The 26936-nt window shown below is 38.6% G+C and overlaps 1 protein-coding gene across 1 annotated transcript in view; it reads right to left on the bottom strand.

The window, feature by feature from the left end:
• Positions 1–26936, bottom strand: part of ZFHX3 (zinc finger homeobox 3) — a 1392145-nt gene that overhangs the window by 1233460 nt on the left and 131749 nt on the right. The window lies entirely within an intron of this gene.

The following is a 26936-nucleotide window of genomic DNA, read 5'->3' on the forward strand; positions in this document are numbered from 1 at the left end:
GTTCCATGATTCATTGTTTGCGTATAACACCCAGTGTTCCATGCAGAACGTGCCCTCTTTAATACCCATCACCAGGCTAACCCATCCTCCCATCCCCCTCCCCTCTAGAACCCTCAGTTTGTTTTTCAGAGTCCATCGTTTTTTCTTAATCTAGAAAAACAACTTGTGTAAAACAGTGAAACAGTTGAGGCTATTACTAAGAGAAAGGTTTTTCCTTTTCTCTTTTCATTTTTATTATGGTGTATGAAATATATGTCTAGAACATATGCTTAAAAGTAAAAGCATTAATTAAGTGACAGCCAGTAAAAATCCCACTCAGGTAAAGAAACAGAACATGGCCACTCAGAGCCCCTGTGTGCCCCCCACACATCATATCACCTGCTCTTCCCTGCAAGTAACCTCCTTCCTAACTCTTGATTTGCTTTTCCCCTTGTTTTCTTTATAGTTTTACCACTTGTGTATTTCTACCCAAACAAGATATTATTTAGTTTGGTTACTTTAGGTATTTATATAAATAAACACATACTGTATGCATTCTCTCAGTGGTGCACTTCTTTTGCTCACTATGGCGTCCATTCTCCAAGTCCATTCAAATGTGGCAGCCAAAACATTTTATTAAACTATAAGTTAAGCACTGGCACTGCTCAAAACCCTGAAATGGTGGCTTCATTCATTCAGTAAAAGCAATAATGCCTGTAAGATTCTCCATGATCTAAGCCAAGCTACCTTCCTGACCTAATCCCACTCCCCTCTAGCCATACTACCTCCTTGCCCAGAATGTCCCTACCTGTGCCTTTGCACTGCCTGTTCCTTCTGCCTGAGTGGTTGCCACGATGACTCATACCTTATCACCTTCAAGTCTTCTCCACAATGTCACATTCTTAAAGAAGCCTATCTGATCTCCCTATTCACCATTGCTATTTAACATAGTACTGGAAGTCCTGGCTTCAGCAACCAGACAACAAAAAGAAATAAAAGGCATGCAAATCAGCAAGGAAGAAGTCAAACTTTCACTATTCGCAGATGACAGGACACTCTATATAGAAAACCCAAAAGACTCCACCAAAAAATTGCTAGAACTGAAACACAAATTCAGCAAAGTCACAGGATACAAAATCAACATACAGAAATCTGTTGCATTTCTATGCACCAATAATGATGCAGCGGAAAGAGAAATCAAGGAATCGTTCCCATTTACAATTGCACCAAAAACCATAAGATACCTAGGAATAAACCTAACCAAAGATGTAACAGCTCTGTATTATGAAAACTATAGAACACTGATGGAAGAAATTGAAAATGACACAAAGAAATGGAAAACCATTCCATGCCCATGGATTGGAAGAACAAATATAGCGCCTGGGTGGCTCAGTTGGTTAAGCGACTGCCTTCGGCTCAGGTCATGATCCTGGAGTCCTGGGATCGAGTCCCGCATCGGACTCCCTGCTCAGCAGGGAGTCTGCTTCTCCCTCTGACCCTCCTCCCTCTCATGCTCTCTGCCTCTCATTCTCTCTCTCGCAAAAAAAAAAAAAAAAAAATCTTTAAAAAAAAATATTATCTATGGAAGAACAAATATTGTTAAAACGTCTATACTACCCAAAGCAATCTACACATTTAATGCAATCCCTATCAAAATACCACCAGCATTTTTCACAGAGCTACAACAAACAATCCTAAAATTTGTGTGGAACCACAAAAGACCCCGAATAGCCAAAGCAATCTTGAAAAGCAGAGCTGGGGGCATCACAATTCTGAACTTCAAGCTATATTACGAAGCTGCAGTCATCAAGACAGTATGGTACCAGCACAAAAATGGACACATAGATCAATGGAACAGAACAGAAAACCCAGAAATGGACCCTCAACTCTATGGTCAACTAATCTTCGACAAAGCAGGAAAGCATATCCAATGGAAAAAAGACGGTCTCTTCAACCATTGGTGTTGGGAAAACTGGACAGCCACATGAAAAAGAATGAAACTGGAGTACTTTCTTAGACCATAAGAGACTCAACTATAGAGCACAAACTGAGGGTTGCGAGAGGGGAGGTGGGGGGGGGGGGAGCTACATGGGTGATGGGTATTAAGGAGGCCACTTATTGTGATGAGCACTGGGTGTTATATGCAAGTACTGAATCACTAAACTCTACTCCTGAAACCAATATTACACTATCTGTTAACTGGAATTTAAGTAAAAAACAAAAATAGAATAAAATCGCAAACACACTCTACCCCACTCCCACAAATTCCTGATTCCCATTCCCTGCTTTCCTTTTATTTCCCACAATACTCATCATTTTGACATTCCATTTAATATGTCTATTGTTCTCTATATTCTCTCCCCACTAAAATATAAGCTCCATTAGGTGCCCCCTGGCACAAAGTATACACTCAATAAGTATTCGTTGAATAAATGAACATTATGCTTCTGAGATCATGCATATGATGGCACAGAGCTATAATTTGCTTCACATTTCCATTGCATGAATACCACAATTCAATTACCCAATCTGTTGTTGAAAGACCTTTGGGTCATTTCCACTTCTGTTCTTTTGTTTTTGACTCTTAACAAGAAATGCTACTGTGCTTATTTTTAAATATGAATCCTGGTACAAGAAATGCAGGAGTTTCTCAAGGATGGACACTTAATTGAGGACTTGTAGTAACACTGAGTACGCAAATTTCAACTCCCCTAGCAGTCAGAGCCCAACTCTCTGCCGAAGTGGTTGTGTCAATCTAGACCCACCAGCATGTAGGGGCACTCACATTCCTCCACATCCACCCCAACACTCATTGTCAGGTTGCTCATATTTGCCAGCTGGGTAAGTGTTTATGCTATCCCACTGTGCTCTTACATTGTATTTCTCTGAATAACAATGAGATGAACCATTTTCCCTACACTTCTTGGTTTTCCTTCTTTCTGAAGGGCCTATTTAAGACTTTTGTCAAGATTTCTATTGGGTTGTCTTTTCCTTATTGATTCCCAAATTTTATAAGTCAAAGTCCAGTCAAGAAAACCAAAACTACACAAGGTATTTTTTTTTTTAAAGATTTTATTTATCTATTTAACAGAGAGAGAGACACAGCAAGAGAGGGAACACAAGCAAGGGGGAGTGGGAGAGGGAGAAGCAGGCTTCCCGCCGAGCAGGGAGCCCCACGCGGGGCTCAATCCCAGGACCCTGGGATCATGACCCCAGGCGAAGGCAGACACCTAACAACTGAGCCACCGAGGCGCCCTACACAAGGTATTTTAAATGGAGGGGATTTAATACAGGAAATGGTTACACAGGTGGTGGAAGGCTGAAGAGAAAAAGGGGGAGGAGGGAATCTTGAGGTAAACCTACTTTTTTTTTTAAGATTTATTTATCTGAGAGAGAGAGCACACACACATGAGCGGGAGGGGCAGAGGGAGAGGGAGAGAGAATCTCCAGCAGAATCCATGCTGAGTGCAGAGCATGATTCAGGGCTCAGCTCAATCTTATAACCATGAGATCATGACCTGAGGCAAAACCAAGAGTCAGACTTTTAACCAACTGTGCCACCTGGGCACTCCAAGGTAACCTAGATACTAATAATATCAGAAAGCAACTTATGCCCCTAGGAAGGAGGAGACAAGAGAGGAGTCTGAAGCTCTGGGGAGATTAGTTAATACTTAGACCCAGTGCATGTTTAAACAACCCACAGTTGAGTGTAGGAAGATTGATGTTAGAAGTAGTTTCAGTCCTCCCACATATAGGACTAGCATTGCAAGTATAGATGGAGGCCCACATCTTGTCTACATTTAAACTGTTAAACTGTGTGCTATTATCACATTTTAACAAATATATATTCATAATGTTCTAAAGACCAGATGTGAATTTAGGTGAATGTTAGTCCAAATATGACCTGCAAAGCAAGTCTACAAATCATTTATTATTGCTCCATGCCAAGTAAAACAGAAATTGAAATTAAGTATTTTAAAAATTTCACAGCAGGGGCGCCTGGGTGGCTCAGTTGTTAAGCGTCTGGCTTTGGCTCAGGTCGTGATCCCAGAGTGCTGGGACCAAGCCCCACATCGGGCTCCCTGCTCCGCGGGGAGCCTGGTTCTCCCTCTCCCACTCCCCCTGCTTGTGTTCCCTCTCTCGCTGTGTCTCTCTCTGTCAAATAAATAAATAAAATCTTAAAAAAAAAATTTTTTCACAGCAATTTGACAATAATGTTATACTATTTGTATACTTTTTAAAATTTTTTCTTGCAATTTATATTTATTTTATTTAACAAAAGTATTAGTCTGCAATAAATTTGAAATTTAAAAAAGAAAAGAAAAATGGATTTTCACCACAGTTTGAGAAGCACTAAACTTCTCAACCTCTCAAAATTTCTGGCCAGATGTAGCAGGCAGCACCTGCAGAGAGTCATCTCTAGCCTCAGATCCTTGGCCCATGAGCCTTTTCTTCTTCTCTTTCTTTCTTTTGAGAGTGAGCAAGTGCACTGCATGGGGGCGGTGGGCACAGAGAGACAGGGAGAGAGAGAATCCTAAGCCGGCTCCACCCTCAGTGTGGAGCCCGTTGCAGGGCTGGATTTCATGACCCTGATATCATGACCTGAGTTGAAACCAACTGAGCCACCCAAGCACCCCTGAGACAGGCTGCCCTCCCCTCCCTCCCTTTCTTCCCTCCCTCCTTTCCTTCCTTCGTTCAGATTTTATTTATTTGTATGTGTGTGTGTGTGAGAGAGAGAGAGAGAGAGAGAATGCACAAGCAGGGGGAGCAGCAGGCAGAGGGAGAAGCAGGCTCCCTGATGAGCAAGGGGTCCCATGCGGGACTAGATCCCAGGACCCTAGGATCACCACCTGAGCCCAAGGCAGACACTTAACCAACTGAGCCACCCAGGCATTCCGAGCCAGCACTTTCTATATGCAGCTCCATCCTGCTCCATTAGAGGCCTCAAGTGTATACAGGTGATCCCCCAAGCCCGCACATCAAAGCTCCATTCACCACCATACACACAATTATATATAAAATTTTATATAAATAGCCACCTTAAAATTTTTTAAAAGATTTTATTTATTTGAGAAGGAGAGACAGAGCATGAGTGGCAGGGATGGGCAGAGGGAGAGAGAGAGAAGCAGGCTTCCCGCTGAGCAGGGAGCCCCACATGGCTCAATCCCAGGACCATAGGATTGTGATCCGAGCTGAAGGCAGATGCTTAACTGACTGAACCACCTAGGTGTCCCTAAATAGCTACATTTTAAACCAAGATGTGCACACTGGAGGTGTGGCTCACCCTTGGAAGGAGAGACTCAGAGCACTCTGCACATGGAACATCAGTGTTCTGTATTCCCCACCCAGAGGCAAGTAGGGAACAGGCTCTAATTAATCACACCCCTTTGGCCACATAGAGTCCTTGCCCCATAGGCAGAAATGTAGTCCCCAGAGTCTTAGGGTGGGGCTCTCTAAAGCATAAGGCTCCATGTAGAGAGCCTCTCACATAGTCTGAAGGGCAGTAATGACAGAATGTGGTGCTGCTACAGCTAGAAACACGATGGCAGGGACAAGAAAAAGGAAAGGAGGGGCGCCTGGGTGGCTCAGTCTGTTAAGCAGCTGCCTTCGACTTGGGTCATGATCCCAGGGTCCTGGGATTGAGCCCCTCATCAGGCTTCCCGCTCAGCGGGGAGCCTGCTTCTCCCTCTCCTTCCACCTGCTGATCCCACTGCTTGTGCTGTCAAATAAAGAAAAAAATATTAAAAAAAAAAAAGCACTACTGGGTATTTACCCCAGAGATACAAATGTAGGGATCCAAAGGGGTACAGGCGTCCCGATGTTTATAGCTGCAATGTCCACAATAGCCAAACTATGGAAAGAGCCAAGATGTCCATCGACAGATGAATGGATAAAGAAGATGTGGTATATATATATACAATGGAATATTATGCAGCCATCAAAAGGAATGAAATCTTGCTGTTTGCAACGACGTGGATGGAACTGGAGGGTATTATGCTGAGCGAAATAAGTCAATCAGAGAAAGACATGTATCATATGATCTCACTGATAGGAATTCTTAATCTCAGGAAACAAACTGAAGGTTGCTGGAGTGGTGGGGGGTGGGAGGGATGGGGTGGCTGGGTGATAGACATTGGGGAGGGTATGTGCTATGGTGAGTGCTGTGAATTGTGTAAGACTGTTGAATCACAGAGCTGTACCTCTGAAACAAATAATACATTATATGTTAAAAAAAAAAAAAAAAGATGATGATGATGATAGTAGGAAGGGAGAAATGAAGGGGGGGAATCAGTGGGGTAGACGAACCATGAGAGACGATGGACTCTGAAAAACAAACTGAGGGTTCTAGAGGGGAGGGGGATGGGAGGATGGGTTAGCCTGGTGATGGGTATTAAAGAGGGCACGTATTGAATGGAGCACTGGGTGTTATATGCAAACAATAAATAATGGAACACTACATCAAAAACTAATAATGTAATGTATGGTGATTAACATAATTTAAAAAAAAAAAAAAGGAAAGGAAATATTGCATCTCTTCCTCCTGAGCTTCCTATCCTGAGCTCTCATTTCCAAAACCAAACCAGAAGTCAGCTGATGAGAAGTCTGGGAAACACAGTTTGTGAAGTCTCAGCTCCAGCCAGAGAGGTATTCTCTTTATTTTCTGGATATTGGTCCTCTGTCACACTTTGTGTTACAAGTATCTTCACATTTACAGATCTTTTTGTTTGTTGTTATTTTGTTCTCTTTGTGTCAGCTTCTGATGAATTCTCATATTTAACGTGGTCAATTTTTGATAAATTCTCAATTTTAACGTACAAATTCATCAGTCTTTTCCCTTATGCTTAGGGTTTTTGTGTCCTGTTTGAAAACTCCTTCCCTACTTCAAGGTCATGAAAATAATCTCCTATATTAGTTTCTCAAAGCTTTATTATTTTAAAAACTATACCTTAAAAAGTCATTCAGTCTTAAATCTGATAGTGACTTTTATGTATAGTGTGAGGTAGGGGTACAATTCCATTTTTTTTTTTCATATCTATACCCAGATGTCCCAGCACAATTGACCATAGAATCTATCCATCCCTCCTCTGGTCTGAACATGTCATATCTATCATGTATCAACATCATATCTGGATCTCCATCTGGGCTCCCATGTGCTCTTCCATAGCCCTGTTCCTGTAACAACACCAAACTGTTTCAGTTACTATAGTTTCATAAGTCTTGATCTTGATAGGCAATTTCCTGAACTTTGTTCTTTGTCTTTAAGAATATTGTGGTTATTCTTGGTCCCTTGCATGGCCGTATAAGTAGCTTATTAAATTTCACTAAGAAAAATAAATCCTGGGTGGATTCTAAACAGAATTACATTGACTCTAAATCAATTAGAGGAAACGTGACATCTTTACAATATTAAATCTTCTGATCCATAAGCATGGCTTATCTCTCCATTTGGTTATGTCCTCTTTAATATCTTTCAGTAAAATTTTGTAATTTTTTTCCATAAAGCTCTTGCATCTTTGTTAGATTTATTCCTCAGTGCTTCATATAGTGGTGCTATTATAAGCATCTTTTTTATTCATTTTCTAAATGTTTGTTACTGGCATGTAGAAATGCAATTGATTTTTGTATATTGATTTTATATTCAGCTACCTTTCTAAACTCACTTATTAATTCCAATTAATTATCTGTAGATTTCTTGTATTTTCAATATAATCCAAGTTGCCTTCCTTCACCATTTCAGGTTATTTTCCTTGCTTGGATATTCCCATCTTGTAATTCTTCCCATCATAGCACCTACCACATTATTTTGTAATTGTTTTTCTTTCTGTATTTTTCATGGACTGTACGTTCCTTGACAAGAGGAACTATGTCTGCTCTTTCACTTTTGAATCACCAGTTCTTAGCACAATACTTGGCACTATTACTACCTTGATAAATATTTGTTGAACAAATAGAGTCCATTGCTTGAAATCCTTCACTGGTTTTCCATTGCTTTCTTACAAAACCCTGTAGGATTTGGCCACTTCTGAAAGTTTAGTTCACAGGAAACCACCATGATTATAAAATCTGTCCTGGCCACTGACCAATGTCTTCATGGTCATGTATCTCAAGAGAAAAGAGGATTGTGATTTTACCAAGGCTCTCCTGTGGCAGGTGGGCATATGTACCACATCCAAATGTGAAATAATCAAAAGCTGCTCAGAATTGAAAGCAGTCTCTGGCACTGCCACTTGTCTCTGAAGTGAAATAATGACTAATCAATGGACCTAGCAAATCTCTCACATCCACATGTATACCACACTGTTTAAATGTAGCTTAACAAACATCTTATGTATGAAAGTGAAAAAAAGTTCTATTTGTCAGTTTAAAGAATATTTCATTTGCTGTGCTAACTGAGATATTGCAATCTGAGCCTGCCTATGTCCATTCTAGAGTAGGAGCATTTGATATCTCTACAGCTGCTTAAGAGCACTTTCTACTGAAAAGGGTGTTTTGATAGATGCTTCCTAAGAAGTTGACCTTTTATACCCCAATAATATAAAAAGACAAAATTATGTAATTCTCAAAACCAAAAGAAATCTCAATAACTTATTCAAATTCCAACCTATGAGTAGAACTTCATCTAAAGTCAGTTGTTCAGCAATTGTCAAGGGACAGGATGTCAAATTTTCCATTGCTGGTTCAGTGTTTCAACAGTTCCTACTATTAGAGAAGTTATTATTCTCCACCTTGTCTCTGACCTATTAAACCTTCCAGGTTCTACCTGGCATTTGACAAGCCAGTAAAAGATAATTTAGGCCTCATGAACATTTGTCTGTGCTAGAAACACCCAGGTGACCCAGGACCAGCTGCCCAGACTTGTTCTTTTTGCTACCCATTTCCATATCCTGATCCCATGCTTTAGAATTTGATATATAACCGACTTCTTCATTGATTCCATGACCTACTTGGCCTCTTCGCTTTGGCCAATGGACCAAATACAAACTTTTTCTTTTTTCAAGTTTTAATTTAAATTCCATTAGTTAATATACAGCACTAACATTGGTTTCAGGAGTAGAGTTTAGTGATTCAACACTTGCATATAACACCCAGTGCTCATCAAAACAAGTGCCCTCCTTAATACCCATCACCCATGTAGCCCACCTACCCCCCTGCCCACCTCCCCTTTAGCAACCCTCAATTTGTTCTCTAGTTAAGAGTCTCTTATGGTTTGCCTCCCTCTTTCCCCCCACCCCACCATGTTTGTTTCTTAAATTCCACATATGAGTGAAATCATGTGGTATTTGTCTTTCTCTAACTGATTTATTTCACTTAGCATTAGTAATAGTCTCTAGCTCCATCCATGCCATTGCAAATGGCAGGATGACATTCTTTTTTTTTTTTTTTTAAGATTTATTTATTTGAAAGAGAGAAAGAGAACACATGAGTGGGAGAAGGGGTGGAAGGAGAGGGAGAGAGACTCTCAAGCAGACTCCCTGCTGAGCCCAGAGCCTGACCTGGGGTTCAATCCCAGGACCCTGAGATCATGACCTGAGCTAAAATCAATAGTCAGATGCTCAACCAAATGAGGCTCCCAGGTGCCCCAAGATTTCATTCTTTTTGATGGCCAAGTAATACTCCACTGTGTGTATAGCTATATATATAAATATATACCACATCTCCACATCTTTTTTTTCCATTCATCAGTTGATGTACGTTTGGGCTCTTTCCATAATTTGGCTATTGTTGATAATGCTGCTATAAACATTGGGGTGCATGTGCCCCTTCAAATCAGTATTTTTGTATCCTTTGGGTACATTTCTAGTAGCGCAATTGCTGGGTTGTAGGGTAGTTCTATTTTTAACTTTTTGAGGAATCTCCATACTGTTTTCCAGAGTGGCTGCATCAGTTTGCATTCTCACCAACAGTGTAAAAGGGTTCCCCTTTCTCCGCATCCTCGCCAACAACTGTTGTTTCCCGGGTTGTTAATTTTAGCCATTCTGACATGTGTGAGGTGGTATCTCATCATGGTTTTACTTTGTATTTTCCTGATGATGGGTGATGTTGAGCATCTGGGTGTTGAGCATGATGAGTGTCTGTTAGCCATCTGGATGTCTTCTTTGGAAAAATATCTATTCATGTCTTCTGCCCATTTCTTAACTGGATTATTTGTTTTTTGGGTGTTGAGTTGGTAAGTTCTTTCTAGATTTTGGTCACTAACCCTTTATCAGATATGTCATTTGCAAGTATCTTCTCCCATTCCGTAGGTTGCCTTTCAGTTTAGTTGATTATTTCCTTCGCTGTGCAGAAGCTTTTTATCTTGATGAAATCCCAATAGTTCATTTTTGCTTCTGTTTCCCTTGCCTCCAGAGACATGTCTAGTTAGAAGTTGCTGTGGTCGATGTCAAAGAGGTTGCTGCTTGTGTTCTCCTCTAGGATTTTGATGGTTTCCTGTCTCACATTTAGGCCTTCATCCACTTTGAATTTATCTTTGTGTATGGTGTAAGAAAGTGGTCCATTTTTCCCAACACCAATGGTTGAAGAGACCGTCTTTTTTCCATTGGATATGCTTTCCTGCTTTGTCAAAGATTAGTTCACCATATAATTGTGGGTCCATTTCTGGGTTTTCTGTTCTGTTCCATTGATCTATGTGTCCATTTTTGTGCTGGTACCATACTGTCTTGATGACTGCAGCTTCGTAATACAGCTTGAAGTTCAGAATTGTGATGCCCCCAGCTCTGCTTTTCAAGATTGCTTTGGCTATTCGGGGTCTTTTGTGGTTCCACACAAATTTTAGGATTGTTTGTTCTAGCTCTGTGAAAAATGCTGGTGGTATTTTGATAGGGATTGCATTAAATGTGTAGATTGCTTTGGGTAGTATAGACGTTTTAACAATATTTGTTCTTCCAATCCATGGGCATGGAATGGTTTTCCATTTCTTTGTGTCATTTTCAATTTCTTTCATCAGTGTTCTATAGTTTTCATAATACAGAGCTGTTACATCTTTGGTTAGGTTTATTCCTAGGTATCTTATGGTTCTTGGTGCAATTGTAAATGGGAACGATTCCTTGATTTCTCTTTCCGCTGCATCATTATTGGTGCATAGAAATGCAACAGATTTCTGTATGTTGATTTTGTATCCTGTGACTTTGCTGAATTTGTGTTTCAGTTCAAGCAATTTTTTGGTGGAGTCTTTTGGGTTTTCTATATAGAGTGTCCTGTCATCTGCGAATAGTGAAAGTTTGACTTCTTCCTTGCTGATTTGCATGCCTTTTATTTCTTTTTGCTGTCTGGTTGCTGAAGCCAGGACTTCCAGTACTATGTTAAGTAAGAGTGGTGAGAGTGGACATCCTTGTCTTGTTCCTGATTGTAGAGGAAAAGTTCTCAATTCTTCCCCATTAAGGATGATATTAGCAGGTTTTTCATATATGGCCTTTATTATGCTGGGGTATGTTCCCTCTATCCCTACTTTGTTGAGGGTTTTTATCACAAACGATGTTGTACTTTGTCAAATACCTTTTCTGCATCTATTGAAAGAATCATATGGTCCTTATCCTTCCTTTTATTAATGTGGTGTATCACACTGATTGATTTGCAAATATTGAACCACTCTTCCAGCCCAGGAATAAATCCTACTTGGTCATGGTGAATGATTCTTTTAATGTACTGTTGGATTCGATTTGCTAGCATTTTGTTGAGAATTTTTGCATCCATGTTTATCAGGAATATTGGCCTGTAGTTTTTTTTGTTTGTTTGTTTGTTTTTAAGATTTTACTTGTTTGACAAAGAGAGTGAGAGTGCACAAGCAGGGAGAACAGTAGAGGGAAAGGGAGAAACAGGATCCCCGCCAAGCAGGGAGCCCGATGCAGGGCTCGATCTCAGGACCCTGGAATCATGACCTGAGCCAAAAGCAGACGCTTAACCATCTGAGCCACCCAGGCACCTTTGTCTCATTTTGTTATCAAGGAAATGCTGACCTCATAGAATGAATGTGGAAGTTTTCCTTCCATTTCTATTTTTTGGAATAGTTTGAGAAGAATAGGTATTAAATCTTTTTAAATGTTTGGTAGAATTCCCCTGTGAAGCCACCCAGCCCTGGACTTGTTTGTTGGAAGACTTTTGATTACAGATTAAATTTCTTTGCTGGATATCGGTCTGTTCAAGTTTTCTATTTCCTCCTGTTTCAGTTTTGGTAGTTTATATGTTATAGGAATTTATCCATTTCTTCCACATTGCCCAATTTGTTGGCATATCATTTTTCATAATATTCTCTTATAATTGCTTGTATTTCTGTGAAGCGGGTTGTTATTTCTCTCTCATTTGTGATTTTATTTGGGTCCTTTCTCTTTTCTTTTTGATGAGTCTGGCTATGGATTTATCTTTTTTTAATTTAAATTTTGTTAACATACAATGCAATACTGGTTTCAGGGCTTAGCAATTTTATTAATTTTTTCAAAGAACCAGCTCCTGATTTCACTGATCTGTTCTGCTGGGGTTTTTTAGTTTCTGTATCATTTACTTCTGTTCCAATCTTTATTATTTCCTTTCTTCTTCTGGGTTAAGGTTTGTTTGGTATAAGTTTAGGTATAAGGTTAGGTTGTTTGAGATTTTTCTCACTTCTTGACATGGGGCTGTATTGCTATATACTCCCTCTTATGACTGCTTTTGCTACATCCCAAAGGTTTTGGATTGTCATGTTTTCATTTTCATTTGTTTCCATGTATATTTCTTACTTCTTTAATTTCCTGGTTGACCCATTTATTCTTTAGTAGTATTCTTTAGTAATATGTTGTTTAACCTCCATGTATTTGTGGTCTCTCCAAATTTTTCTTGTGGTTTACTTCAAGTTTCATAGCATTGTGGTCAGAAAATATGCATGGTATGATCTCAATCTTTTTGCACTGGTTGAGGCCTGATTTGTGACCTAGTATGTGATCATTTCTGGAGAATGTCCCATGTGCACTTGAAAAGAATATGTATTCTGCTGCTTTAGGATGAAATGTTCTGAATATATGTTAGGTCCATCTGGTCCAATGTGTCATTAAAACCACTGTTTCCTTGTTGATTTTCTGCTTATATGATCTGTCCATTGATGTAAGTGGGGTGTTAAAGTCTCTACTATTATTGTATAATTATCAATGAGTTCCTTTATGCTTGCTATTGTTTTATATATTCGGTTGCTCCCAAGTTGGGGGCATAAATATTTGCAATTGTTAGATCTTCTTGGAGAGTTCCCTTTATTTTGATGTAATGCTCTTTCTTCATCTGTTACAGTCTTTGGTTTAAAATCTACTTTGTCTCATATAAATATTGTTACTCCGGCTTTCTCTTGATGTCCGTTTGCATGATAAATATTTCTCCATCCCCTCCCTTTCACTCTGCTGGTGTCTTTAGGTCTAAAATGAGCCTCTTGTAGGCAGCACATAGATGAGTCTTGTTTTTTTGTTTCTTTTTTGTTGTTTTTGTTTTTGTTTTTTTAATCCATTCTGACACCCTATGTCTTTTGATTGTGGAGTATTTAGTCCATTTAGATTCAAAGTGATTTTTAATTTATATGAATTTAGTGTCATTTTATTACTAGTTTTTGTCATTTCTGGAGATTTTCCTCTGTTCCTTTCTAGTCTTTGTCGCTTTTGGTCTTTCTTTCCCAAGGAGTCCCCTTTAATATTTCTTGCAGGTCTGGTTTAGTGGTCACGAACTCCTTTAGGTTTTGTCTGAGAAACTCTTTAGCTCTCCTTCTATTCTGAAATGATAGCCTTGCTCGGTGGAGTATTCTTTGCTGATTTTTCCCATGCAGCATGTTGAATGTATCATGCCACTCCCTTCTGGCTTGCCAGGTTTCTGTGCATACATCTGCTGCTATTCTCATGAGTCTTTCTTGAAAGTTAGGGACTTCTTTTGTCCTCATGTTTTTAGGATTTTTTATTACTATATTTTGCCAATTTAATTACAGTATGTCCTGGTGTTGGCCTGTTTTTGTTGATTTTGATGGGAGTTCTCTGTGCCTACCAGATTTGGATGTCTGTTTCCTTCCCCAGATTAGGGAAGTTTTTGGCTATAATTTCTTCAAATAAACTTTCTGCCCCTTTTTCTCTCTTCTTCTTCTTCTGGGACTCCTGTGATATAAATTTCACTACATTTCATGGAGTCACTGAGTTCCTTAAGTCTAATGATCCAAAATTTTTCTTTTGCTCAGCTTCATTATTTTCCATCATCCCATCTTTTTTTTAAATTTTATTTAAATTAACATATCCTGTATTATTAGTTTCAGAGACAGAGTTCAGTGATGCATCAGTTGCCTATAAAACTCAGTGCTCATTATATCATGTGCCCTCCTTAATGCCCATCACCCAGGTATCCCATCCCCCACCCACCTCCCCTCCAGCAACCCTCAATTGGTTTCCTATAGTTAAAGAGTTTGTCTCCCTCTCTGATTTCATCTTATTTTTCCCTCTCCTCCCTATAATCCTGTTTTGTTTCTTAAACTCCACATGAGTGAAATCATATAATTGTCTTTCTCTAATTGACTTACATAATTCCATCTTCTATATCACTTACTCATTCTTCTGCTTCTTCCACCCTTGTGCTCATTACATATATGGGTTTTGAATCTCAGTTACTGCATTTTTCATTTTGGCCCGATTGTTTTCTAGCCCTTTTATCTTTTCAGTAAGGGTCTCCCTCATATCTTCCATGCTTTTCTCAAGCCCAGCTAATATCTTTATGATTATTGCTTTAAGTTCTGTATAAGCAAGTATCTATTTCAATTAGATCCCTGGCCATAATCTTTCCTTGTTCTTTTGGGGTGAATTCTTCCATCCTGGAATTCTAAGTTTGTTCTTCTGTTAGCAAAGCCTGTTATGTTTCCTGCCGAGAATAATGGCTTTATGAAGAAGGGTCATCTAATGTCCAGGGCCTGGCACTTCAGGAAGTGTTTCTGGTGTGTGCTGCATTTATTCTGCTGTTATGCTTTAACAGCTCTATCCCTCCAGTCAGTCATCTACAGAGGTTCTCCTTGCCTGCAGTGGGCAGTGTTTAGGACTTGGCCAGAGTGTGGCAAGGTGCTCTGGTCTGCTTGTTAAAAGAGATCTGATGCCATTTCCACTAGAACTAAAGTCTTGCAGAACCCCATGGTCAGTAGATGTGGTGCATGCAGCAGTTTGTGCTGCTCTTCTGGGGAAGGGGCCTGCTCCACTGGTCCTTAGGCACACTTGCCTGAGAAAAGCAGTACCAGTGGAGCACAGGAGGGTGAGACTTGATGTAAGCAGTTTAGGCAGCCAGTGTTGGCCCTGTGTGGTTTACTGAAGTTGGTTTATGGTGAGTGGTGAGGGAGGGAAATGGCACCAGCCTGTTCCTTTTTCCCTGGAGAGGAGAGTCATGGCTTCCTGCTCTCAGAAAGCACTTTCAGTGAGCAAATAATTTCCCCTTGTGCATCCCAGGTGTTCTCGAGATTATTGTTTTCACAGTCTGTCTCCGGTTTGCTTGCCTGCCCGGAGCAGGGCAGTGAACTCTGGGCTCTATCCAGCACAGCCTGTTGACTTCTAAAATTCCAAACTTCAGGGATCTGGTATGGCAGAGACCAGCACTGGTCCCTCTGGGAAAGGTCTCACCACACCAGGACTGATGCAGCTTTGACCCAGATGGGCAGTTTCCCCAGAGCACAAGGGTGTGGGATTTGGGGCAAAGCAGGCTAAACAGCCAGTGTCCAGGTTAGCCACCCTCAGCAGGTGTCTCTGCACCTATGCTGAGGGGCAGGGGAGGGAAATGGCACCCACTGGTTCTTTCATCCCCAGAGAAGCAATGCCACCTCTCACAGACACACTCCAACAAGTACGAACGGTCTCTCCCGTTGCACCTTATGTGATCCCCAGATCACACAGTCTGTGCCAGGGTTGCTTGCCTGCCTTTTCTCCAGGAGTAGGGCAGCATCCTCAGGTCTCTATCCCAGCCAAGTCTGGGGACCTCTATAACTTGAGTCTTTGGGCTCCACTGGTTGCAAAAACTCATGAAAATCAGCCCCTCTCATGTTCTCAGCCAATGGCTTTGAGGAAGCATTCTCTTTGTGCATATCCTGTGCACTCCACTCTCCTTCACCTTTCTCCACCACCAGGATTCCCATCCCTCTGCAGCATCTGTGATCTATTTCTCCCCCAAACTACATCCCTGCACTTCCTACCTTCCTTGATGTGACCTCTTCTCACCCTCTAGTTGTGCAGTTTGTTCTATCGGTCCTCAGATTGACTGCTTCAATATCCAGAATGATTTGATAGTTATCTGGCTGTGTTTCAGGGATGAGGCGAACATAGGGTCCTCCTATTATGCTGCCATCTTAGGTCCCCTCACCTTGGATTTCTGATCTACTCTTACTTTGCACACCCCTAATTTCAGCACCCCTACACCTTAGGAGTAATAGAGAATCCATCCACCAGCCTTGCTCCTATGCCAGCCAGCTTAGCTTTCTTTAAAACCATTATTTTCTCCTTTGCCTGCCCACCCGCTGCCCACGCACACAAATGACTTCACCCCACCAACCAGAGAAAGGGACTTCAATTTGTCAGGTAAATCTTATTACTCCAGATGAATTCCCCATTCTCTGATTTTTACATTCTATTAAGATAGAGTATTTGGTCATCATCCTTTATATACTCACATCCCTTCAAAACAACTTAATGTTTCCTGTAAAATGAGATAGAATATGTTGGAAACACCACTGACATTAATTATGTTTCTGTGGATTTTAACCATTCAGGTTGACTTAACTCAATGACAACATCTGGAGCAGCAGATCAAGAACACAATAGAAACAGAAAAAACAAACTATAACCTTTCTACTGATATTAAGGGAGAGCTAGACAATTGCTTTTCTTTCTGTTAAGGACAAGTCTACATACCACAAAATAAAGTAAAAGGCTATGCAAACACCTAGGTAAAACATATACAAACAAAGAGAAAGAAATAAACAACTATCAAGATCTCATTCCCTTGTCCTCACTCACAAAATGTGACAAAAGAGAAATCTGGAGAATTAACCTAAAAGTGGAAACTAAGCAGCAAACAATTATATAGGGTAATGGGGGAAATTGTCATTTCAGACAATTTCTAGACAATTAGAAGACAGAAAAAAATAACTAAAGTCACAAAAATCACACAGAAGGTATAAAGAAATACTTGAACTCAGTAGGAAACGATTCTAAAAAATAAGCAGGACTGAATGCCAAGAAGCAAAAAAATACAAAGCATAATATAAATGTTCTGTGTCCTTTACAATAAATGGATTTCTGTCCTTTTACTCTTTTAATGGCTTCTATTTTCTATTCACTTGAAATTACTCATTCAAAATCCTCTTCATATGGGGTTGTTAATAATGTTGTCCATCTACAAGCAAAAAACTCCATATACAAATTTATTTTGGCTTTTCCTCCTGGTCTTTGTTGGATGGGTTATAGATAGATGTCATAATGCTGTACTGCTGGGATCTAACACCAAGGGATATCTTTGTTATGGACATTTTTCTTTTACATCCTTTTGAGAAAGGGAATAAAACATGCTGGACCATATGTCATTTAAGTTTGTTTGAAATGATATGCAAAAGACATAAATGGAAAGTCTGAAACAGCAGTTAATAAACACATCATTGGAAAAATTTGTTTTATAACTTACAGAGACACAAAGATTATGGCATTTATCACTCTGTTGAACCTTGTGTTTTTATTGTGTTGCATTTTTTTTTAAATTATTGATCAAAGGCTCGTACCTGTCCTTTAGTTTTAATTATCTCAACTTTCTCCACAGAAAACCACTGTTGAACACATGGCTTCCTGTACCCTTGCATCATTCTGGAACTGAGACTTAGTGATACATTTGTTAAGCTGAACATGCATGTTGCCCACTAGAGATTTATCACTTGTTTAAGCATAGCCTTCTTCCAGCAACAGCTAGCCTAAGAACCTCTAGGTATTTGAAATTTTTTGTAGGTTAGACTTTTCTTCACTTTTATTGGCTTTCTTCCTATCAGGAAGAATTCTAGGTCCTCTTTTTTGCCTGGTTCTTACAGATTCTCAAGAAGATAGGGGCAAGCAAAGACATACAACCAATTAACGAGTAAAATGAAATCCAACTCAAGTTCTATCAGGGGACACTTCTTGCCCATATACCCACCCAAAGACTCCAGACACACCCATGATCTATCCAATCTGATCATCTTTTCCCATTTATTGGGGATTCTAGTTCACTTACATTTATGATTAGCAACACATATGGTCCTATTTATACCATCTTACTTGTACTTTAACCTCATTTTTTTTATAAAAAAAGTATAATACAAAAAAAAAATCTTAAGTATATACACAAACTGAACAAACCCATGTAAAAAGCACCCAGATCAAGGAACGCTACATTACCACTATACCTAACCCTTTCCTCTTTATGTCCCCTTCCAATCCTTATCTTGCCTTCACAAAGGTACCAAACATCCTGACTTCTAATATCATAAATTCATTTTCCTGTTTTTCAACTTTTATTAATGGAATTGAATTACCCAGTATTTCATGGAGTATTTATTGTGCCTGGCTTCTTTCACTCAATGTTATGTTAGTAAGTTTCATCCACATTGTTGCAAATAGTCATTCTCACTGCCATATTCTCATGATGTGAATATATCCATTCTATCACTGAATGTCAGTGGGTATTTTCCAGTTTAAGGCCTTAGGAATAATGTTGCTAAGAACATTCTTATACATGTATTTTGATTAACGTAGGCATGTATTTGTTGAGACTATACTGCAACATGAACCACTAGGTTATAAGCCATGGATATATTTAGTTTTAGTAGATACTGCCAGTGTTCCAAAGCAGCTGTATCAATTTACACATCAACCAGCAATGTATCAGTTTCAGGTGCTCCATATCCTCAGCAACACTTGGTGTTTTCCACCTTATAAATTTTAGCCATTCTACTGGGTATATTGTCATATTTCAATGTGGTTTTAATGTTCACTTCCCCAATGTTGTTGAGTTTATCATCTTTTCAACCATTTAGTGACCATTTGTATACTTGTTTTACAACATGTCTGCTCAAGTCTTTTACCTATTACTGAATTGTTACTTCCTTATTTGCAGTTCTTTATATATTGTGAATATTGGCACTTTGTCAGATATATGTTTTGCAAATACTCTGTTCACTCTCTTAATGTTGTCTTTGATAATTTTAATAGAGTTCAATATATCATTTTTTATGGTGAATGCTTTTTTTGTCCTGAATCAGAAATATTTCTCTACTACAAAGTCACAAGATCTTCTCATGTTTCCCTCTAAAGGCTTTATCGTTTTACCTTTCACATTTAAATATTCAATAAATCTGGATGTATGTGGTGTAAGGTAGAGTTCCAGATGCATTTCTCTCAATCCAGATATCCAATTAAGCCAACAATATTACTTTAAAAGACCATATTTTCTTTACTGCAGTGTACTTCTCAAAAATCAGACAAGTTTATGTATATTGATCTGTTTTTGGATCCCCTATTCTGTTAGTCAGTTTTATGAATAATTACTACAAACTCTGAATGCATATGAGCCACAATGTCTGAATTTATCTATAACATATTTTCATACACAGATTTTATGACCTACAGCTTTGTCATTCTTCAAGATGGCATTGGCTATTTCTGACACTTTGTATATCCGTATCAAGTTTAGAACCAGCTCTGATTTTCCACACTCAAAAAAAAAAACTTCTAGAAATTTATTAGAATTATGTCAAATCTACATTTGTGAAGAATTAACATATTTTCTTTTGAGTTTTTCAATGAGCATGATTTTTTTCCAATTTTTGTTTTTAAATTGAGATATAATTCACATACCATAAAACTCAACTTTTAAAGCATATATTTTCATTACATTCATCAAGTTGTTCAATTATCACTAACTACAGAACATTTTCATCACCCCCCAAAGAAAACTTCACATCCATTAGAAGACATCCACATTCCCCCCAAGCCCCTGCATACACCACTTACTTTTCTGTCTCTATGAATTTGCCTATTCTGGACAACTCACATAAAAGGAGTCATAAAATCTGTGGCCTTTTGTGACTGGTTTCTCTCACTCAGCATGTTTTCAAGGTTCATCCATGTTCTACCATGTATCAGTACTTCATGTCTTTTCATGGCTGAAAATCCCATTTTATTGACATATTGCATTTTGTTTTATCCATTCACTGATGGACATGCAGGTTGTTTCCACTTTTTCAGCTATTATGAATAATGCTCCTATGAGCATTCATGTATAAGCTTTTGTGTAAACATAGGTTTTCAGTTTTTCTTGAATATATATTTAGGAGTGGAACTGCTGGGTCACATGGTAACTCTATGTTTAACTTTTTCAGGAACTGCCGAGCTATTTTCCAAAGCAGTTGCACCATTTTACATTCCTGCCAGCAATGTATAAGAGATTCAATTTCTCCATATCCTCATCAACACTTGTTATTGTCCATTTTTTTATTATACCCATGATAATGAGGATTAAGTAGCATCTCACTGTTATTTTAATTTGCATTTCCCTAATAACTAAAGATGTTGAACATTTTTCATGTGGTTTGTAGCCATCTGTATGTCTTCTTTAGAGAAAAGTCTATTCAATTTCTTTACCCATTTTAGTTGGGTTTGTCTTTATACTGTCAAGTCAGAAGAACTCTATCTCAATAGCTTAGTATGCAGAATATATAATTTGTTATTATTGATAGTGTCCTTTGAAGTACAAAAGTATTATATTTTTGTAAAATTCAATTCATCTGTTTTTTTCTTTCTTTGTGCTTTACATATTTCTCAAAAAACATCACCCAATCCAAGTTTAAGAAGATTTACTTCTGTGTTTTCATGTAAGTGTTACTCTCAAATTTAGGTTTTGATCCATTTTAAGTTAATTTTTATATGATGTGAGGAAGGGGTACAATTTATTCTTTTCAACATGGAAATCCAGCTGTCTCAACACTGTATGTTGAAAAGACTATTCTTTCCCCATTTAATTTCCTTGGCACCTTCATTAAAAAATCCATTGACTGTAATTATCAGGATTTATTTCTGGACTCTCATTTCTAATCCATTGAGCTATGTGTCTATTATGATGTCCCTCTCAACCACTGTATCTTTGTATTAACTTTTGAAACTGGGGAGGGGTGCCTGGGTGACTCAGTCATTAAGTAACTGCCTTCACCTCGGGTTGTGATCCTGGGGTCCTGGGATCAAGCCCTGTGTCGGGCTCCCTGCCCAGCAGGAGGCCTGCTTCTCCCTCTCCCAGTCCCACTGTTTGTGTTCCCTCTCTCACTATCTCTGTCAAATAAATAAATAAAATCTTAAAAAAAAAAAAAAAGAAACTGGTGAGTCTGAGGGTCCTCCAACCTTGCTCTTCCTATTCAAATTTGTCTATATTGTATCCCTGACATTTCCATGAGAATTTTAGGATCAGCTTGCCCATTTCTGCAAAAAAAAAAACAAACAAAACACACACACCATGTAGGATTTTTGGTAGAGATTACATTGAACCTGTGTATCTGTTTGGGGACTATTACAGTATTAACAATGTTAATTCTTCCACAAACATGAACATTACAGGTCTTATTTAGGTTTTCTAATTTTTTCAGTGACGTTTTGTAGTTTCCAGGATATAAGATTTGCACCTTCTTGCTTAAATTTATTCTTAAGTATCTTATTCTTTTTGATGCTTTTACAAATGGAATTTTTAAATTTCCTTTTCAGATTTTTCATTGCTAGCATATATAAAATAGAATTTATTTCAGTATACTAATTTTATATCCTGCAACCTTGCTGAATAGTTTTAATAGGATTTTTTTGTAGGTTTCTTAGGACTTTCTATATAAAAGATCACATCATCTATGAAAAGGAAGTTTTTTCCTTCCATTTCTATTTTTTGCAACAGTTTCAGAAGAATAGGTATTAATTCTTCTTTAAATGTTTGGTAGAATTCCCCTGGGAAGCCATCTGGCCCTGGGCTCTTGTTTGTTGGGAGATTTTTTTTATTATTACTTCAATTTCTTTACTGGTTATGTGTCTGTTTAGGTTTTCTATTTCTTCCTGGTTCAGTTTTGGTAGTTTATACATCGCTAGGAATGCATCCATTTCTTCCAGATTGTCTAATTTGTTGGTATATAGTTGCTCATAATATGTTCTTATAATTGTTTGTATTTCTTTGGTGTTGGTTGTGATCTCTCCTCTTCCATTCATGATTTTGTTGATTTGGGTCATTTCTCTTTTCTTTTTGATAAGTCTGGCCAGGGGTTTATGAATCTTGTTAATTCTTTCAAAGAACCAGCTCCTAGATTCATTGATCTGTGATTCGTTGATCTGTTCTACTATTCTTTTGGTTTCTATTTCATCGATTTTTGCTCTGATTTTTATTATTTCTCTTCTCCTGCTGGGTTTAGGCTTTATTTGCTGTTGTTTCTCCAGCTCCTTTAGGTGTAGGGTTAGGTTGTATATTTGAGACCTTTCTTGTTTCTTTAGGAAGGCTTGTATTGTTATATACTTTCCTCTTAGGACCACCTTTGCTGCATCCTAAAGGTTCTGGAATATTGTGTTTTCATTTTCATTTGTTTCCATAAATTTTTAAAATTCTTCTTTAATTTCCTGGTAGACCCATTCATTCTTTAAGGAGGATGCTCTTTGGCTTCCATGTATTTGAGTTCATTCCAACTTTCCTCTTGTGATTGAGTTCGAGTTTCAAAGCATTGGGGTCTGAAAATATGCAGGGAATGATCCCAGTCTTTTGGTACCGGTTGAGACCTGATTTGTGACCCACATAGACCCAACTCTATGTGATCTATTCTGGAGAACGTTCCATGTACATTAGAGAAGAATGTGTATTCTGTTGCTTTGGGATGGAATGTTCTGAATATATCTGTGAAATCCATCTGGTCCAGTGTGTCACTTAAAGCCTTTATTTCCTTGTTGATCTTTTGCTTAAATGATCTGTCCATTTCAGTGAGGTGGGTGTTAAAGTCCCCTACTATTATTGTATTACTGTTGATGTGTTTCTTTGATTTTGTTATTAATTGGCTTATAGAATTGGCTGCTCCCATGTTAGGGTCATAAATATTTACAATTGTTAGATCTTCTTGTTGGATCGACCCTTTAAGTAGGATATACTGTCCTTCCTCATCTCTTATTATAGTCTTTGGTTTAAAATCTAATTTGTCTGATATAAGGATTACCACCCCAGCTTTCTTTTGATGCCCATTAGCATGGTAAATTGTTTTCCACCCCCTCACTTTAAATCTGGAGGTGTCTTTGGGTCTAAAATGAGTCTCCTGCAGACAACATATTGATGGGTCTTGTTTTTTTATACAATCTGATACCATGTGTCTTTTGATTGGGGCATTTAGCCCATTTACATTCAGGGTAACTACTGAAAGATATGAATTTAGTGCCATTGTATCACCTGTAAGGTGACTATTACTGTATATTATCTCTGTTCCCTTCTGGTCTATGTTATTTTTAGGCTCTCTCTTTGCTTAGAGGACCCCTTTCAATATTTCTTGTAGGGCTGGTTTGGTGATCGCAAATTCTTTGAGTTTCCTGGAAGGTTATTATCTCTCCTTCTCTTTTCAATGACAGCCTAGCTGGATATAGTATTCTTGGTTGCATTTTTTCTCATTTAGTGCCCTGAATATATCATGCCAAACTCATTTTATGAGGCCACCATTACCTTGATCCCAAAACCAGACAAAGACCCCATCAAAAATAATTACAGACCAATATCCCTGATGAACATGGATGTAAAAATTCTCACCATAATACTAGCCAATAGGCTCCAACAGTACATTAAAAGGATTATTCACCACAACCAAGTGGGATTTATTCCTGGGCTGCAAGGTTGGTTCAACATCCACAAATGAATCAATGTGATACAATACATTAATAAAAGAAAGAACTAGAACCATATGATCCTCTCAATAGATGCAGGAAAAGCATTTGACAAAGTACAGCATCCTTTCTTGATTAAAACTCTTCACAGTGTAGGGATCGAGGGTACATACCTCAGTATCATAAAAGCCATCTATGAAAAACCCACAGCAAATATAATTCTCAATGGAGAAAACTGAGAGCTTTTCCACTAAGGTCAGGAACACGGCAGGGATGTCCACTATCACCACTGCTGTTCAACAGAGTAGAGAAGTCCTCACCTCAGCAATCAGACAACAATAAGAAAAGACATCCAAATCAGCAAAGAAGTCGTTAAACTCTCACTCTTTGCAAATGATATGATACTTTATGTGGAAAACCCAAAAGACTCCAACTCAAAACTTCTAGAACTCATACAGGAATTCAGTAAAGTGGCAGGATATAAAATCAATGCACAGAAATCAGTTGCATTTCTATATACCAACAAGGAGACAGAAGAAAGAGAAAATAAGGAGTCGATCCCATTTACAATTGCACCCAAAACCATAAAATACCTAGGAACAAATCTAACCAAAGAGGCAAAGGATCTGTACTCAGAAAATTATACAATACTCATGAAAGAAATTGAGAAAGACACAAAGAAATGGAGAAAGGTTCCATGATCATGGATTGGAAGAACAAATATTGTGAAAATGTCTATGCTACCTAGAGTAATCTACACATTTAATGGAATCCCTATCAAAATACCATCAACTTTTTTCAAAGAAATGGAACAAATAATCCTAAAATTTGTATGGAACCAGAAAAGACCCCAAATAGCCAGAAGAATGTTGAAAAAGAAAAGAAAAGCAATTCTGGACTTCAAGCTCTATTACAAAGCTGTCATCATCAAGACAGTATGGTACTGGCACAAAAACAAGACACATAGATCAATGGAACAGAATAGAAAGCCCAGAAATGGACCCTCAACTCTATGGTCAACTAATCTTCGACAAAGCAGGAAACAATGTCCAATGGAAAAAAGACAGCCTCTTCAACAAATGGTGTTGGGAAAATTGGACAGCCACATGCAGAAGAATGAAACTGGACCATTTTCTTACACCACACACAAAAATAGACTCAAAATGGTTGAAACACCTAAATGTAAGACAGGAAACCATCAAAAAACTAGAGGAGAACACAGGCAGCAATCTCTTTGACCTCAGCCACAGCAGCTTCTTCCTAGACACATCACCAAAGGCAAGGGAAGGGCAAAAATGAACTATTGGGACTTCATCAAGATAAAAAGCTTTTGCACAGCAAAGGAAACAGTCAACAAAACCAAAAGACAACTGACAGAATGGGAGAAGATATTTGCAAATGACATATCAGATAAAGGGCTAGTAACCAAAATCTATAAAGAACTTATCAAACTCAACACCCAAAGAACAAAGAATCCAATCAAGAAATAGGCAGAAGACATGAACAGACATTTCTGCAAAGAAGACATCCAAATGGCCAACAGAAACATGAAAAAGTGCTCAACATCACTCAGCATCATAGAAATACAAATCAACACCTCAGTGAGATACCACCTCACACCAGTCAGAATGGCTAAAATTAACAACCCAGGAAACAACAATTGTTGGCGAGGATGTGTAGAAAGGGGAACCCTCCTACACTTTTGGTGAGAATGCAAGGTGGTGCAGCCACTCTGGAGGTTCTTCAAAGCCACTATGGAGGTTCTTCAAAAAGTTGAAAATAGAGCTACCCTATGACCCAGCAATTGCACTACTGGGTATTTACCCCAAAGATACAAATGTAGTGATCCGAAGGGGCACGTGCACCCCAATGTTTACAGCAGCAATGTCCACAATAGCCAAACTATGGAAAGAGCCTAGATGTCCATCAACAGATGAATGGATAAAGAAGATGTGGTGTATATATACAATGCAATATTATGCAGCCATCAAAAAAATGAAACCTTGCCATTTGCAACGACAACATGGATGGAACTAGAGGGTACTATGCTAAGTGAAATAAGTCAATCAGAGAAAGACAAGTATCATATGATCTCACTGATATGTGGAATTTGAGAAACAAGGCAGAGGATCATAGGGGAGGGGAGGGAAAAATGAAACAAGAGGAAACCAGAAAGGGAGACAAACCATAAGAGACTCTTAATCTCAGGAAATGAACTGAGCGTTGCTGGAGTGAAGGGGGGTGGGAGGGATGGTGTGGCTGGATGGTGGACACTGGGGAGGGTATGTGCTATGGTGAGCGCTGTGAATTGTGTAAGACTGATGAATCACAGACCTGTACCCCTGAAACAAATAATACATTATATGCTAATTAAATAATAATAATAATAATAATAAAAAGATGTAAAGTCAGTAATCTAAATTGCTTCCACCTTGAGAAGCTCCAAAGAAGTATAGCAAATGAAACCTGTAATAAGTAGAAGGAAGGAAATAATAAAAATTAGAATGGAAATCAATGAAAAAAACAATAAACAAAATAAAATTTGTTTCTTTGAAATGATTAAATTAATAAACCACTAGCAACACTAATTAAGAAAAAAAAGAAATATACACTACAAATATCAGGAATAAAAAAGTCAACATTATAGATCCTGAAGATACTAAAAGCATAAGTTGCCAATAAATTCAACACCTTACATGAAATGACAAAATTCCTTGACGAGTACAAATTATTGAAGCTTACACAAATAGAAACTGACAATCTAAATAACTCAATATCTATTAAAGAAAGTGAATTTAAAACAAAAAATCTGGGGGGCGCCTCGGTGGTTCAGTCATTTAAGCATCCCACTCCTGACTTTGGCTAGGGTCATGATCTCACATTGTGAGACAGAGCCCCACATCAGGCTCTGTTCTCAGCAGAGAGTCTGCTTGGGATTCTCTTCCTCTCCCTCTGCCCCTCCCCCGCCATGTGTGTGCACATGTTTTCTAAATAAAATAAAATAATGGGGCACTTGGGTGGCTCAGTCAGTTAAGTGTGTGCCTTCTGCTCAGGTCATGATCTCAAAGTCACAGGATCGAACCCCATGTCAGGCTCCCAGCTCAG

This window comes from Mirounga angustirostris, unplaced genomic scaffold (assembly GCF_029215605.1).
Source record: "Mirounga angustirostris isolate CCGP_5_RB_7025 unplaced genomic scaffold, mMirAng1.0.hap1 SCAF_16, whole genome shotgun sequence".
Lineage (NCBI taxonomy): Eukaryota > Metazoa > Chordata > Mammalia > Carnivora > Phocidae > Mirounga > Mirounga angustirostris.